At 39.9% G+C, this 11,480-nt stretch overlaps 1 protein-coding gene across 3 annotated transcripts in view; it reads right to left on the bottom strand.

Moving 5' to 3' along the window:
- Positions 1-3,217: 3,217 nt before the first annotated feature.
- SLC28A2 (solute carrier family 28 member 2) overlaps positions 3,218-11,480 on the bottom strand; it is a 76,617-nt gene continuing 68,354 nt past the window's right edge. The window contains exons 18-19 of one of the 3 annotated variants that reach the window (XR_005202913.1): positions 8,335-8,418; positions 3,218-3,327 (exon numbers count right to left, since the gene is read on the bottom strand). The gene's annotated coding sequence lies outside the window, so the exon portion shown is untranslated. Of the gene's footprint in view, positions 3,332-8,334; positions 8,419-10,101; positions 10,180-11,480 lie in introns of those variants that run through there. The other 2 variants (XR_005202912.1, XR_005202914.1) reach the window with 2 other exon arrangements.

Below are 11,480 nucleotides of genomic sequence, written 5' to 3' on the forward strand. Positions count from 1 at the left end.
TGTTGACCAGGATGGTCTCGATCTCTTGACCTCGTGATCCACCCGCCTCGGCCTCCCAAAGTGCTGGGATTACAGGCTTGAGCCACCGCGCCCGGCCTGTGTCCTGTTTTTTCTAAAAAGCTATTGGAATATTTGAATTTCTATTAATGTATTACTTTTTTTTTTTATGTCAAAAAGCATATCTGGGTATTGAGATTATGGGTCATTCTATGGTCTTCTTTGTTCTTTACTATGTTTTTTTAAAACTATATTTTAAATTTTTTAGTAGATTGCTATGGGAAACTTTAGGCAAATTCTCTATTATTAACATGTAATGATTTGTTTTCATTTTCTTTTAGTAAGATGATGGAGCTAACGAATTATGATTATTAAGAAATTTTTGATAGGATTTATGTGATCCTTCCCAGACTCTGTGTGTGTGTGTGTGTGTGTGTGTGTGTGTATATTACAATATGGAAAGAGTATGTGCACTGTTTGCAGAACACTTGTAAGAAGTCACACTCTTCTTCGTTAATGCTTACTTGCTATTTAATGATTCTGTTAGAAAACTGAGATGGAGGCTAGGCACGGTGGCTCACACCTGTAATCCCAGCACTTTGGGAGGCCGAGGTGGGCGGATCACTTGAGGTCAGGAATTTGAGACCAGCCTGGCCAACATGGCAAAACCCCACCTCTAGTAAAAATACGGAAATGAGCTGGGTGTATCGGCGCACACCTCTAATCCCAGCTACTCAGAATGAGAAACGAGAATCACTTGAACGTGGGTAACAGAGGTTGTAGTGAGCAGAGATCATGCCATTGCACTCCAGCCTGAGGGTCAGAGTGAGACTCTGTCTCAAAAAAAAAAAAAAAAGAAAAGAAAAGAAAACGATGGATTTAGTGCTTAGCTCCTTAGCAGTTTCACTGAAGAAATAAAATTGTGTGTGGATGTCACCAGTGAAATTACCTTACATGAAGTTAAGAAAGCTATGATGCAATATGACAAAATGCACACAGTATTTGCCTGGTGGAAGTGTTAAGAGAGATCAGAAACCATCTCCCCCTTCCTTGAAGCAGTCACTCGGTACTGCCAGGGAACTATGACTATGGGTCGTATGCAAACTCTATTCAGCTGCAAGACCATGTAAGCCATATCAGCCTGGGGAGCGTGGACTACACATATACTTGAGATACTCTCAACTTGGGCAGGTTATACAATATATAAAAGGTAATATATAAATATTGTGTAGCATTGTCTTAGATAGGGAATAAAGGAACAATAAAAGCCTTTCAACTGGTTTTTGCTTTTTGGTGTTCTAAAATTTCCATTTCATTTCATTTCATTTGAAAGCTTAATCCAGAGACAGGAGATTCTCTTTATTTTTGGCAAGATTCTAACTGGCTAAGTGATGTAAGAAGAAGGGAATCCCAGTACGCTGTTGGTAGGAATGGAGATTGGTACAGCCATAATAAAAAACAGTATGGAGGTTCCTAAAGAAATTAAAATTAAGGCCAGGCATGGTGGCTCAAGCCTGCAATCCTAGCACCTTGGGAAGCTGGGGCTGGCTGATTGCTTGAGTCTAGGAGTTTGGGACCAGCTTAGGCAACATGGCAAAACTCCATCTCTACTAAAAATACAAAAAATTAGCCAAGCATAGTGGTACATACCTGTTGTCACAGCTACTCAAGAGACTGAGGTGGGAGAATCACCTGAGCTCTGGAGGTTGAGGCTGCAGTGAGCCAAGTTTGCACCACTGCACTCCAGCCTGGGCAACCAAAGTGGGACCCTGTCCCAAAAAATAAAACTACCATATGACCTAGCAATCCCTCTTCTGGGTTACATACCCGAAAAAGATGAATTTACCATCTCATAAAAATATCCGCACTCCCAGGTTGGCTATTCACAATAGCCAATATATGGAAACAATCTAAATATCATCAACAGATGAATAGACAAAGAAACTGTGTATATATACATATATATAAAACGCAATACTATTCAGCCACTGAAAAGAAGGAGATCCTGTCATTTGCCACAAGATGAATGGACTTCAGAGGACATTATGCTAAGTGAAATAAGCCAGACACAGAAAGAAAAAAATACTGCTTGATCTCATTTATATGTGAAATCTTTAAAAAAAAAAAAAATCTCAAATGTATAGAGATAGAAAGTAAAACAGTGGTTACCAGGGGTTGGGTGGGAGGAGAGGAAATGGCGATACATAAGTCAAAGGTTACAAAGTAGCAGGTGAGTAGGATGAACAAGTCTAGTGATCTAATCTGCATCATAAGGACTAAAATTAATAAAATTGTATTGGATTAGGGATTTTTGTTAAATAACCAGATTTTAGCTGCACTTATCACACACAAAAAAGTAACTATGTGAGATTACAGATATGTTAATCTGCTTCACAATAGTAACCATTTTCCTATCCATATGCATCCCATAATATTATTGTAAACCTCAAAATACACAATAAAATTTATTTTAAAAATAAATGGCTAGGGCTGGGCACGGTGGCTCACACCTGTAATCTCAGCACTTTGGGAGGCCAAGGCAGGCAGATCACTTGAAGTCAGGAGTTCACAGCCTGGCCAAGGTGGCAAAACCCCGTCTCTACAAAAACATACAAAAATTAGCTCGATGTGGTGGTGGGCACATAATCTCAGCTACTTGGAAGACTAGGGTGGGAGAATCACTTGAACCTGGGAGGCAGAGGCTGCATGAGCCAAGATGCATCATTGCACTCCAGCCTGGGCCACAGAGCGAGACTCTGTCTCAAAAAATAAAAAAAATAAATAAAATAAATGGCTAGGTAATTATCCCAATGTCATTTATTTACTAATCTTTTCCACACTGATTTAAAATGATGCCTGAGTCATATACAAAACCCTCATATGGGCATTCTATTTTTAGACTCTCAATGCTGTTCCCTTGAAGTATAGATTTCTGCATAATATATCAAACTGTTTTAATCATTGTAACTTTGTGATTAAATATCTAATTAGGTCAGTGTATTGGTTATCTATTAGTGCATAACAAATTACCCTCCCAAATTCAGCATCTTAAACCAACATTTATTATGTCACATAATTTTTGAGGGCCAGGAATCTAGGAGCAGCTTATTAGCTGGGTGGCCCCGGCTCAGGAGTTCTTATGGGGTTGCGGTTAAGGTGTTGGTAGGGGCTGCAGGCATCTCAAGGTTTGACTGGGGCTGAAAGATTCACTACTAACCTCACTCCTGTTGTTGTTGGCAGGCATAAGTTCCTTGTTTGATGTTGGCCAGAGGTTTCAGCTCCTTGCCTTGCAGACTTCTCCACAAGGGCTGCTCACAACATGGCAGCTTGCTTCCTCCAGAGTGAGAGGACAAAGAGAGACACTGAGACTGGGAGAGAGAGAGAGTGCACATGCCCAAGATAAAAACCACAGTCTTTTTTAACCTAATCCCAGAAGTGATGTTCCATTACTTCTATCTTATGCTATTGGTCACACAGACCAACCCTGGTTTAATAAAGTTCCCAGATTTAACAAATAACAGTGTATTCCCAGTTAAATTTGATTTTCAAATAAGCAATGAATTATTTAGTACATTTCATGCATATAAACATATTTGAGACATACCAAAACACTATACATTGTTTAACTAAAATTTAATATTTAACTGGGCATCTTATATTTAATCTGGGAACTCTACTCTGGTACAAAATAGGAGGGATACTCCATGGTGTGAAAACCAAGAGGCAGAGATCATTTGGGGCCATGCTGGAGACTGGCTGCCATAGCCAAATCATCCCTTACCACTATTTAAATTTTTGTGGAGTCAATTTTACATAACTATTCTTGCAGTTGGACTAAAAATCAAGTCAAGTTACCAAAAAAATTTAATTATAGTTTTTGTTGGGATTTCATTGAATCCATAGATTAATAGAGAAAAAATGGATATAAGCCAGGCTAGTAGCTCAAGCTTGTAATCGCAGCACTTTGGGAGGCTGAGGCAGGCGGATTACCTGAGGTTGGGAGTACAAGACTAGCCTGACCAACATAGAAAAACCCTGTCTCTACTAAAAACACAAAATTAGCCAGGTGTGGTGGCACATGCCTGTAATCCCAGCTACTGCGGAGGCTGAGGCAGGAGAATTGCTTGTACCCAGGAGGTTATGGTGAGCCAAGATCATGTTGTGCCAAGGTCGCACTGAGCCAAGATCATGCCATTGCATTCCAGCCTGGGCAAGAAGAGCAAAACTCTGTCTCAAAAAGAAAGAAGAAAAAAAGAAGAGAAGGAAGGAAAGAAAGGAAGGATATAAAATGGAATTTTCTGATCAATACTTTTATTTTATTTATAAATAAAAGAGGTTTAATTAGCTGATGGTTCTGCAGGCTGTACAGGAAGCACAGCTAGGGAAACCTTAGAAAACTTACAATCATGGTAGAAGGTGAAACGGAAGCAAGGCAATGCCTTACATGGCTGGAGCATGAGAAGAGAGTGAAGGCAGAGCAGCTACACACTTTTCTTATATTTTTTATTCATTTATGTTTTTAATTTACTTTAAGTTCTGTAATACATGTACAGAATGTGCAGGTTTGTTGCATAGGTATACATGTGCTACGGTGGTGTGCTGCACTTATCAAACTGCCATCTAGGTTTTAAGCCTCACATGCATTAGGTATGTGTCCTAAAGCTCTCCTTCCCCTTCCCCCTTACCTTCCACAGGCCCCGGTGTGTGATGTTCTCCTCCCAGTGTCCATGTGTTCTCACTGTTCAACTCCCACTTACGAGTGAGAACATGTGATGTTTGGTTTTCTGTTCCTGTGTTAGTTTGCTGAGAATGAAGGCTTCCAGCTTCATTCATGTCCCTGCAAAAGACATGAACTCGTTCTTTTTTATGGCTACATAGTATTCCATGGTGTATATGTGCCACATTTTCTTCATCCAATCTATCATTGATGGGCATGTGGGCTGGTTCCAAGACTTTGCTATTGTAAATAGTGATGGAGTAAACATATGTGTACATGTGTCATTATAGTAGAATGATCTATAATCCTTTAGATACATACCCAGTAATAGGATTGCTAGGTAAAATGGTATTTCTGGTTGAGATCCTTAAGGAATCACCACACTGTCTTCCACAATGGTTGAACTAATTTATACTCCCACCAACTGTATAAAACATTCCTATTTTTCCACAGCCTCACCAGCATCTGTTGTTTCCTGATTAATAATCACCATTCTAACTGGCATGACATGGTATCTCATTGTGGTTTTGATTTGCATTTCTCTAATGACTAGGGATGATGAGCCATTTTTCATGTTTTTTGCCCCCATAAATGTCTTCTTTTGAGAAGTGTCTGTTCATATCCTTTGCCCAGTTTTTGATGGGTTGTTTTTTTTTTATAAATTGTTTAAGTTCCTTGTACATTGTGGATATTAGACCTTTGTCAGATGGGTAGATTGCAAAAATTTTCTTCCATTCTGTAGATTGCCTATTAACTCTGATGATAGATTTTTTTGCTGTGCAGAAGTGCTTTAGTTTAATTAGACCTCATTTGCCAATTTTGGCTTTTGTTGTAATTTCTGTTGGTGCTACACACTTCTAAACAACCAGATCTCATGAGAACTCCCTCACTATCACAAGAACAGCAAGCAAGGTGTCCATCCCCATAATCTAGTCACTTCCCACCAGGTCCCTCCTCCAACACAGGGGATTACAATTTGACATGAGATCAATCCTTTTATGTTCTCTATTAAGTTTTATATTTTTATTCATCTAGGTCCTGCTTACTTCCTATTAGGGTTTGTTGTTATTGTTGTTTTGATTTGTGATCAAAATAATTTACCTGTGATATTTTGAACTGGTTGTGGTTGGAATGTAAGAATACTATTAATTTTTATAAGAATACTATTAATTTTTATGTATTGTTTGCAATGACTGCCTTAGTGAATACTCTTATTATTTCTAATAACTTTTAAGTTGATTCCCTTAGGCTTCCCAGATACATATGATAATGTCATTTGCAAACAATGACAATTTTACCACTTCCTTTCCTTCTTTTCTTTTTTTGAGGCGGAGTCTCACTTTGTCACAAGGCTGGAGTGCAGTGGCTTGATCTCAGCTCACAGCAACCTCTGCCTCCTGGGTTCAGGCAATTCTCCTACCTCAGCCTCCTCAGTAGCTAGGACGACAAGCACACGCCACCACACCCAGCTAATTTTTGTATTTTTAGTAGAGACGGGTTTCACCATGTTGGCCAGGATGGTCTCTAGCTCTTGACCTGGTGATCCGCTCACCTCAGCCTCCCAAAGCGCTGGGATTACAGGCATGAGTCACCGTGCCCAGCCCTTCACCTCCTTTTCAATATTTAAACCTCATATTTTGGTTTTTTGACTGATTATACTATCAAACAATTATTATTTTTATGAAAAAATCTGGCACTAGGATAAAATCTTTTGAATTGGGGAAAATAATATATAGAAAAACTATTTTACACATTTTATTATTTAGATTGAGGCATAACTGTGGTGTGATGTTTCCAAACTATCCTCTCCAAAAGCTTAGAACCAAAATTTTCCACTTAAAAAACTTTCCAGAATTGTGGTTTGTCTAAATATTCCATATCTGCATTGCTTTGAAAGAACTTAAAACTAAGTCCAGATTCCAGATGCAGCCTGATTTTCTTCTTACCATTTCAGATAAAAATTCAAGTGGGACTTTTCAGAGGGCTTTAGACATATAATTATCCCAAATAATTTATTAAATAAAATCTTATCCCAAATAATTTATTAAATAAAAGGCTTTGGATCAGGAAAATAGGAACCTCAAGTTTTATAAGGGTGAATCTCCTGCAAATCTAGAGAACAGGCTGCCAGCACAAAAACAACATAACCTCAGCTTTCAGAGGAATATTGCAGCCTTCACCAGGCATTGGCTCCTGTTCTTTAACAACAGTTTGTTAAAGCTTTCTTGAGCAGTGGGAGTGGCAGATTTTTCACAAGGGAAACTAGGGGTGGCAATCTGGCAGGAAGGGGAAGCTAGAGGACTTATCTCAAGGCTGCATAGTAAATAATGTGTGTTCTAAACATGCTTTTAATTTTTTTTCTTTCTTTTTTTTTTTTTTTTTTGAGACAGGGTCTCACTCTGTCACCCAGGCTGGAGTGCAGTGCTGCGATCTTAGCTCACTGCAGCCTCTGCCTCCCAGGTTCAAGCGATTTTCCTGCCTCAGCCTCCAGAGTAGCTGGGCCCAACAGATATATGCCACCACACTCATGGGTTTTTTTTTGTTTTCTTTTGTATTTTTAGTAGAGATGGGGTATTGCTCTGTTGGCCAGGCTGGTTTCGAACTTCTGGCCTCAACTGATCTGCCCACCTCGGCCTCCCAAAGTGCTGAGATTATAGGTATGAGCCACTGTGCCCGGCCAAAAATATGCTTTTATTTATAATTACAAACTTTTATGTATTAATTACTATTCTGGAGGGGGTTGTGGGGTTTATGAAAATTGGTAGAGGGAGCTAAAGCTCTCCCAGGCCATTCCTTCCCCTTGCTAATGCTATAAAGTACTGTTCTAAATTGTTGGAGAGAAGATTTCAAGTGCTATCGTAATACACACATGCAAACATACACAAACACAAAGGTAACTGTGAGGAGATGGATATTAATTTGCTTGACTGTAGCAATCCTTTCACTGTGTTTATGTATATCAAAACATCACATTGTACTACTTAAAATATACACTTTGTATTACAAAAATGAGACGAAAATAAATTGCACAGAAATATGAAGTTTAAAAAGTACAATTCTTGCCCTCAAAATAGCATATACTCTAAATAAAAGGGTAGGGCACAAGGAGAAGGCAAGGCATGAATCAAAGAAAAAGACTGAGGTAACTGCTGATTATGGGCATAGTATATGACCAACTATTCCACCTCAAGGTTACAAATGAGAACATCGATGCTGAGGGCTAAGTTGATTTTAAATTCTGACTTAACACTTTGTTGATGGTGGCAAAAGACCTCTATGGAAGTGGGTGTAGGAAGAAGGAAAGAGAAGTGTCTTTTTCCTAGCACCCCTAAAAATGAGGTCCTAAGCACTGGTGAGTCCAGAGAGGTACCTTGTCTCAGCACATAGCTAATTATGTAGCAGCTCTTTGGGAAGAGGGGTTTCAAATCCTCCAGAGAGTTCAACTCAGGTCTGGAGACTGAAAACAACCCAGGTGGAGCAGCTTCAATTCAGCACTTACTGTGTAAATATGTTATTAAGCATTATATTGGGGATAAAATAAGACAAATATATTCTCTATTTCAGAGTCAATGGAAGAAGTTTTCCTTTCTGTCACCTCACAATCACACTCAGGATCTTACCTGTGCATAATCATTCAGAAGGATCCACCAAAACAACTAGGCTTGCATTTTCCAGAAGCTTCTTATCTTCGAGACTGTGTACCCCTTATGAATGGAGTACAAACAAGTGACAACAACAAAAAATGTAGAAGATGCTCTGGCCCATTCTTTTTCCTTTTTTCTTTTTTTTCCCTAGAGACAGGGCATCACTGTAGCCCAGGATGGAGTGTAGTGGTGCAAACATGGCTCATTGAAGCCTCAACCTCCCAGCTCAAGCAATCCTCCCACCTCCCAGCCTCCTGAGAAGCTGGGATCACAGGTGTGTGCCACCACACCCGGCTAATGTTTTAACTTTTTTTAGAGATGGGGTCTCCCTGTGATGCTCACGCTGGTCTCAAACTCCTGGCCTTGAGCAATCCCGCCATCTCGGCCTCCCAAAGTGCTAGGATTATAGGTGTCAACCTGGACAGTTCTCTTTAACTCTCAAATGCCCACATCAGAAAAGACACTACAAATTTAAGCTGATTTTTCTATTGCTCTGTAAGGGCACTGTGTTAACAACAATTTTTAACTTAATGAATGCCAACTGTTTGCCAATTTAAACCAAATAAACCAGGCCAAGTCATTCTATTATACAGTAGATCAGAGCAAACCCCATTCTAGCCTGGACCAGTGGCATCTAAATCAGAACCCAAATGCCTGGGGAGAAGGCCCAATTTAATTAATATTCTACCCTGAACTCTTTTTTTTTTTTTTTTTTTTTTGAGACAGCATCTCACTCTGTTGCCCTGGCTAGAGTACAGTGGCTGATCTTGGCTCACTGCAACCTCTGCCTCTGGGGTTCAAGCAATTCTCCTACCTCGGCCTCCCGAGTAGCTGGGACTACAGGCGCACACCACCATGCCTGGCTACTTTTTTGTATTTTTAGTAGAGGTGGGGTTTCACCATGTTGGCCAGGCTTGTCTCAAACTTCTGACCTCAGGTGATCCACCCACCCCGGCCTTCCAAAGTGCTGGGATTACGGGTGTGAGCCACCACACCAGGCCCCTGAACTCTTGATTCTATCCACCATCCCCTCCTCCAAAATTTCTTCCTCCCCAAGCCTTCTCCACCTCAGAAAATGGTAATCCCATCAACCCAGCCATTTGCTTCATCCAGAGACTTGGGAGTCATCTTTAATGGATCTGCTTTCTAACTTCCCAGATCTAATGACCACATCCTGTCAATTCTACCTCCAACTTCTCTTGAATTCATCTACTTCTCTTTCCTCTGGCACCACCCTCTCCCTTAAACTCCCTCTTAGAAAACTGCAATAGCTTCCTAGCTGATCTGCTTACTTCCACTCTTACAGGAATCCATCAGATTCCTTAGGGACCTAATAGGTCTCTTTTTCTCCACATACTTATCTTTTCATAGCACTTATCACAATTTATTTAAATATATATATATGTATATAGTTACATATATTTGTTTATATATGTGTGTGTGTATATATATTTATGGAATGTTTATCTCCTCAGAATTTAATCTCCATGAAGACAAATTTCATGTCTGATTTTCTTCTACTAAAGGATTCCTAGTGCCTAACACAGTACCCATCATATAGTCATCACCAATAAAACTTGTTGGGAGAATGAATTAATGAATGAATGCTTTGTGGAATCCCTGCATGACAGAAGTTCTTCTGTCCACAACAGACAACTGTAATCCAGAGTTCATTCTCTTAAAAGCCTTTTTTTTTTAACCTCAGAGCCACATGAGCCAATTCTTCAAAAAGAATGTACTTACTCCTCCAGGCTGATTATACAGTGTCCTTCTAGCAGATCCGTTTAGGAAGAAAAGAGTCAGATCTCTGATGGAGCCAGACTAGATGGAGAGAAGCCAAATGAGAAACCTCTTTCTAATGTGTTGGAAAGCTCTGAAGAGAAAATGAAACAAAAATCTTAGAAGTAGAGCCTTGGTGGCATTCTTGCCATCTGGTGGCAATAATCTTAATCTGCAGGCAACCAAGCACTTTTCCCTCAGCTTTCTATACGTCTCAACGTTTCTGAAATTTTACAATGATTTTAATCTTGGTGTGGGTCTACTTTGATTTCATCATGCCCTGTATTCTAGAAATTTGTGGGCACCAGTTCTGGAAAACTTTTTCAAATTCTTTTCTTTTTTGAGTTGGAGTTGCCCAGGCTAGAGGGCAGCTCAATCTCGGCTCACCACAATCTCTGCGTCCCAGGTTCAAGCAATTCTCCTGCCTCAGCCTCCTGAGTAGCTAAGATTACAGGCATGCACCACCATGTCCAGCTAGTTTTTGTATTTTTAGTAGAGATTGGGTTTCTCCATGTTGGTTAAGCCGGTCTCGAACTCTCTACCTCAAGTGATCCGCCCCCTCAGCCTCCCAAAGTACTGGGATTATAGGCATGAGCCACTGCACTCAGCCTTCAAATTATTTTAGTATTTTTCTTCCCAACATTTTCTCTTTCTCTTGTTGAAATTTCTACTATATTATTCAGATGTTAGATCTCTGATCTTTTAACTTGCTTTTCTTTTTTCTTCTATCTCCCATTATATCTTTTTGTACTAATTTTTGAAATTTTGGCTAATTTTGGCTCCACCAAAATATCACTTAAACAACCCATTGATTAAACAAAGATAACTATATTTCTACGGAAGTAAGGAAGAACACTAACTTGATAGGGTCTTAGTAGCCTCTCAGAAGGGGCAGTGAAAAGTTGAGATATTTATGAAGTTTTGAAGTCTGGTTTAAGACAGGTCTTTCAGTGCTAGAGCTTGATCAGAATTGGTTGGATAAGGTTAATAGTTTAGGGTTGGTGGACACAGTAAGGATTTTGAGGTGACGGGTTCAGAGTGTTGGTGCCGGTCTTGGTGGCTCATGCCTGTAATCAGAGCACTTTGAGAGGCTGCTGAGGGAGGATCACTTGAGCCCAGGAGTTTGAGACCAGCCTGGGCAACATAGTGAGACCCCTGTCTCTACCAAAAAATAAATAAATAAGCTGAGCTTGATGGTGTATGCCTGTGATCCCAGCTGCTCAGGAGGCTGAGAAGGGAGGCTCACTTGAGTCCAGAAGTTGAAGGCTGTGGCAAGCTATGACCATGCCACTGTACTCCAGCCAGAGCAATAGAACAAGATCCTGTCTCCAAAAAAGAAAAAA

The sequence above is a fragment of the Cebus imitator genome, unplaced genomic scaffold, assembly GCF_001604975.1.
Source record: "Cebus imitator isolate Cc_AM_T3 unplaced genomic scaffold, Cebus_imitator-1.0 Scaffold9, whole genome shotgun sequence".
NCBI classification, from domain to species: domain Eukaryota; kingdom Metazoa; phylum Chordata; class Mammalia; order Primates; family Cebidae; genus Cebus; species Cebus imitator.